Source organism: Prionailurus bengalensis, chromosome A1, assembly GCF_016509475.1.
Source record: "Prionailurus bengalensis isolate Pbe53 chromosome A1, Fcat_Pben_1.1_paternal_pri, whole genome shotgun sequence".
In the NCBI taxonomy this organism is placed as follows: Eukaryota; Metazoa; Chordata; class Mammalia; order Carnivora; family Felidae; genus Prionailurus; species Prionailurus bengalensis.
In genome coordinates, this window is record NC_057343.1 from 83,814,969 (window position 1) to 83,820,873 (window position 5,905).

Here is a 5,905-nt window from a genome sequence, read left to right on the forward strand (position 1 = left end):
ATGAGGAATAGGTGGGGGTCCAGTCTCATAAAGTTCTTTTAACTTGGGCCATACATCTTCATGGACCCTCTGCAAGGCTTGTAGGGAGAGCAAGAGTTCAAGACCATTATCGTTCTCAGTTTTGACAAGGTCATCTTTTAGGTTAGGGATGATGGGGGGTGGTTTACCATGCATTATTTCATAGGGTGTGAGTCCCAGTTTGTATGGGGAGTTACGCACCCTGAACAGAGCATAGGGGAGAAGGACTACCCAATTAGCGCCAGTCTCCATGGTCAATTTGGTTAGGGTCTCTTTTAATGTTCTGTTCATTCTCTCTACCTGTCCTAAGCTTTGGGGTTGGAATGCACAATGTAATTTCCAATCAGCCCCAAGTATGGAAGCTAGTCCCTGACTTACCTTAGAGACGAATGCAGTCCATTGTCTGACCCTATCATTACTGGAAAACCATACCTGGGCAGGATTTCTTCTAGGATCTTTTTGGCTACAATCTGTGCCGTTTCATTCTTGGTTGGAAAGGCTTCAGTCCATCCTGAAAAGGTATCTACAAAAACTAGCAAATACTTATATCCATATTTTCCTGGTTTTACCTCAGTGAAATCTACTTCCCAATAAGTCCCCTGTCTGTTCCCTCTTTGTCTTACCCCTGTTGTCTGAGGATTGCTACTCGCATTGTTGAGTTGGCACACTGTACATTTAGTGACTACTTGATTGACCTTATCAGAGACATTTCTGATTTTTAGTCCAGTCTGTCTCAGTAAGTCCAACATTTGCCGGGAACCTAAGTGGGTGCTGCGATGGATCCACTCTAGAACTTGCCATCCTAGTTTTTCTGGGAGTATAATGCTGCTTTTGGAGTCTCTCCACCAGCCATCTTTGATCTGGGTCATAGGAAGTTTACTCATCCATTGAATGTCGCTTTCTGAATACTCAGGGCTGGGGGGCAATTCCCAGGGTCCGGGGTCTGGCAGCTGTAAGGTCAGCAATTGCGCTGGGGGCCAAGCTATGCTTTTTTTTGCAGTCTGATTGGCCAAATTGTTGCCCTGGGAAACTGGGTCGGTTGTCTTCTGGTGTCCTGGGCAATGCACAATCGCTAGCTTTTGGGGTTCCCATAAGGCTACTAGCAGGGCTAGAATCTCTTCTTTATTTTTGATGTCTTTCCCTTCAGCTGTGAGGAGCCCCCGTTCTCTGTATATCGCCCCATGTACATGAGCGGTGGCAAAGGCATATCGGCTATCAGTGTACACGGTTAGCTTTTGGTCTCTTCCTAATTTTAGGGCCTGGGTTAAGGCTATTAGTTCAGCCTTCTGGGCCGAGGTTCGGGGGGGGGGGTAGGGCTTCTGCCCAAACCACCTCGGTTTCTGAAGTTACTGCCACCCCCGCATACCTTTGTCCCCGGTGAACGAAGCTGCTTCCATTGGTGAACCAGATGGCATCCGCATCCAATAATGGTTGGTCCTGCAAGTCCTCCCGGACCCCTTTGCCCTGTCAGGGCGGCTCGCGCCGAGGCCGAGTCACGCGCAGGGCTGCGCCCAGGGATGCGTGCCCCAGCAGCGGCCCGCTGAATGCCATGGCGTCGCCCTGCTGCTGCGCGAGCCCGGCCCTGACCCCGCTCCCCTCTGGCGATCCCCCCGGTTGGAAATGAATTTGGGCCCCCATTTTGGTAAGCAAATCCCTCCCCAACAGGGGGCAGGGGCTGTTGGGAATGACCAGGAAGGAGCGGGTTACCTTCCCAGTTCTTAGGTCCACAGTCCTCTGAGTTGTCCAGGGGTACGTCTTTATTCTGGTGGCCCCTTGTACCCAGGATGATTTTTCAGATACTTTTCTATGGGGCTTGACCAGAACTGAGTGCTGTGCCCCGGTACCAACTAGGAACTGGACAGGAGTCCCCTACACTTGCAACGTTACCTTAGGTTCGGGGAGGGGATCCGAACCCCGTCCTCCCTATTCTGTATCTTGGGTAAACAGTATGGGGGCTATTTTAGGCTGCCATTGTCCTTGGCTGGGGCAGGGTTGTTTCTTCTTGGGGCATTCTCATATCCAACGGCCTTTTTCTTTACAATAGGCGCATTGATCTTTATCTAAATGCTGCCTGGGAGGGCGTGTTGTTTGAGTGCCTTCTGGGGGTGGCTGTTCTTTCTGGACTATAGCGGCCAGGACTTTAGTCATTTTCTCTGTGGCCTTGATCTGTCTCTCTTCTGGGGTGTCCCTGTTGTTGTAGACCCGTTGCGCTATATGGAGCAGATCCTGGATCTGTTTACCTTCTAAATCCTCTAGACTTTGGAGTTTTATTTTAATGTCAGGAGCTGCTTGGTTTACAAAGGACATAACAACAGCAGCCTGGTTCTCAGGGACTTCTGGATTAATGGGGGTAAACTGTCTAAAGGCTTCCATTAATCTCTGTAAGTAAGCAGCTGGACTCTTTGCCTTTCCCTGTACGACCGAATATACCTTAGCCAAATTGATGGGCTTGCGAGCTGCAGCCCAGAGACCCACCATCAGAGTCTGGTGATAAATGAGTAGCCTTCCCCTACCTTTTGCCGTGTTGTAGTCCCATTCGTCCTGTGGAGGTCTGGTTAGGGGGAAAGTCGCATTAATGAGGTCAGGGTTAGATGTTGGCTGACCGTCGTCTCCGGGAACCAGCTTTCTTGCTTCTAATTGGATCCTCTCTCGCTCCTCTATAGTGAACAGGATGCGGAGGAGCTGCTGACAGTCGTCCCAGGTGGGCTTAGCGATTATAGGGAAGCAAAAAGTTCCTTCTGTTGGCCATCCAATGCCGAAGGTTGGCCATTCGGAGCGGCAGAGGGTTATTAATTTTCCCCTCCGGATGTCTAGACTCAAATTCTGTCCTCTGGTTCTAACATCCCTGAAGTTAGCAACGAGGAGAGAAAGGGGAGTGCTTTGAGATTGGCCCACCTGTATCCGATCAGTCTCAGGGACGACCCGTTGACTTGGGGTCTGGTGGGCTTGGGGGGATCCCGGACGAGCCCCCAAATGATATGCCCCGATTCGAGAGACCCCCCCCCCCCGAAAACAAACCACCAGAGTCCAGAGTCAAAGCCAAGCAGCAAGGGTCGTTTAATGCAGGTTCGAACCCAGTCCTCCGCGCACTCATTGCTGGTGATGCTAAGAGGCCTAGTATCGACATTTTAACAATATTTGTTCTTCCTACCCAGGAGCATGAAATCTTTTTCCTTTTTTTGTGTCTTCTTCAATTTTTGTCATAAGCTTTCTATAGTTTCCAGCATATAGATTTTTCACCTCTTTGGTTGGATTTATTCCTAGGTATTTTATGGTTTTTCATGCAACTGTAAATGGGATTGATTCCTTGATTTCTCTTTCTGTTGCTTCATTGTTGGTGTATAGGATTGCAACCAATTTCTGTGCATTGATTTTATATCCTGCAACTTAGTTGAATTCATGAATCAATTCTAGCAGTTTTTTGGTGGAATCATTTGGGTTTTCCATATAGAGTATCATGTCATCTGAGAAGAGTGAAAGTTTGACCTCCTCATGGCCGATTTGGATGCCTTTTACTTCTTCATATTGTCTGATTGCAGAGGGTAAGACTTCCAATACTATATTGAATAACAGTGGTGAGAGTGGACATCCCTGCCTTGTTTCTGACCTTAGGGGGAAAGCTCTCAGTTTTTCCCCACTGAGGATGATATTAGTGTTGGGTTGTTCATATGTGGCTTTTATGATCTCAAAGTATGCTCCTTCTATCCCTACTTTCTTGAGGGTTTTTATCAATAAAATATGCTGTGTTCATCAAGACATTATGGTACTGGCACAAGAACAGACACTCAGATCAATGGAACAGAATAGAGAACCCAGAAATGGACCACAAATGTATGGGCAACTAATCTTTGAAAAAGCAGGAAAGAATATCTAATGAAATAAAGACAGTCTCTTCTGAAAGTGGTGCTGGGAAAACTGGACAGCAGCATGCAGAAGAATGAACCTGGACCACTTTCTTACACCATACACAAAAATAAACTCAAAATGGATGAAAGACTTCAATGTAAGACAGGAAGCCATCAAAATCCTCAAGGAGAAGCAGGCAAAAACCTCTTTGATCTTGGCCGCAGCACCTTCTTACTCAACACGTCTCTGGAGGCAAGGGAAACAAAAGCAAAAATGAACTACTGGGATCTCATCAAAATAAAAGGCTTATGCGCAGTGAAGGAAACAATCAGCAAAACTAAAAGGCAACCAACAGAATGGGAGAAGATATTTGCAAATGACATATTAGATAAAAGGGTTAGTATCCAAAATCTATAAAAACTTATCAAACTCAACACACAAAAAACAAATAATCCAGTGAAGAAATGGGCAAAAGACATGAAGAAACACTTCTACAAAGACATCCAGATGGCCAACTGACACATGAAAAAATGCTCAACGTCACTCATCATCAGGGAAATACAAATCAAAACCACAATGAGATACCACCTCACACCTGTCAGAATGGCTCACATTAACAACTCAGGCAACAACAGATGTTGGCACGGATGCAGAGAAAGAGAATCTCTTTTACATTGTTGGTGGGAATACAAGCTGGTGCAGCCACTCGGGGAAAACAGTATGGAGGTTCCTCAAAAACTACAAATAGAACTACCCTACGACCCAGAAATCGCACTACTTGATATTTATCTAAGGGATACAGGTGTGCTATTTTGAAGGGACACATTCAGCCCCAGGTTTATAGCAGCGCTATCAACAATAGCCAAAGTATGGAAAGAGCCCAGATGTCCATCGATGGATGAATGGATAAAGATGTGGTATATATATATATATATTCCTCGGCAATCAAAAAGAATGAAATCTTGCCATTTGCAACTACCAGGATGTAACTGGAGGGCATCATGCGAAGTGAAATTAGTCAGAGAAAGATAAATATCATATGAATTCACTCATATGAGGACTTTAAGAGACAAAACAGATGAACATAAGAAAAGGGAAACAAAAATAATTTAAAAACAGGGAGAGGGTTGTTTAACATAGTGCTGGAAGTTCTAGCATCAGCAATCAGACAACAAAAGGAAATCAAGGCATCAAAATTGGCAAAGATGAAGTCAAGCTTTCGCTTTTTGCAGATGACATGATATTATACATGGAAAATCCGATAGACTCCACCAAAAGTCTGCTAGAACTGATACATGAATTCAGCAAAGTTGCAGGATACAAAATCAATGTACAGAAATCAGTTGCATTCTTATACACTAACAATGAGGCAACAGAAAGACAAATAAAGAAACTGATCCCATTCACAATTGCACCAAGAAGCATAAAATACCTAGGAATAAATCTAACCAAAGATGTAAAAGATCTGTATGCTGAAAACTATAGAAAGCTTATGAAGGACATTGAAGAAGATTTAAAGAAATGGAAAGACATTCCCTGCTCATGGATTGGAAGAATAAATATTGTCAAAGTGTCAATACTACCCAAAGCTATCTACACAGTCAATGCAATCCCAATCAAAATTGCACCAGCATTCTTCTTGAAACTAGAACAAGCAATCCTAAAATTCATATGGAACCACAAAAGGCCCCGAATAACCAAAGGAATTTTGAAGAAGAAGACCAAAGCAGGAGGCATCACAATCCCAGACTTTAGCCTCTACTACAAAGCTTTCATCATCAAGACAGCATGGTATTGGCACAAAAACAGACACACAGACCAATGGAATAGAATAGAAACCCCAGAACTAGACCCACAAACGTATGGCCAACTCATCTTTGACAAAGTAGGAAAGAACATCCAATGGAAAAAAGACAGCCTCTTTAACAAATGGTGCTGGGAGAACTGGACAGCAACATGCAGAAGGTTGAAACTAGACCACTTTCTCACACCATTCACAAAAATAAACTCAAAACGGATAAAGGACCTAAATGTGAGACAG

The 5,905-nt window shown here is 44.7% G+C and overlaps 1 pseudogene; it reads right to left on the reverse strand.

Annotated features, from left to right (window-relative positions):
• Nucleotides 1-1,485: 1,485 nt before the first annotated feature.
• Nucleotides 1,486-2,988, reverse strand: LOC122478887 (annotated as a pseudogene).
• Between the last annotated feature and the right edge of the window lie 2,917 nt (nt 2,989-5,905).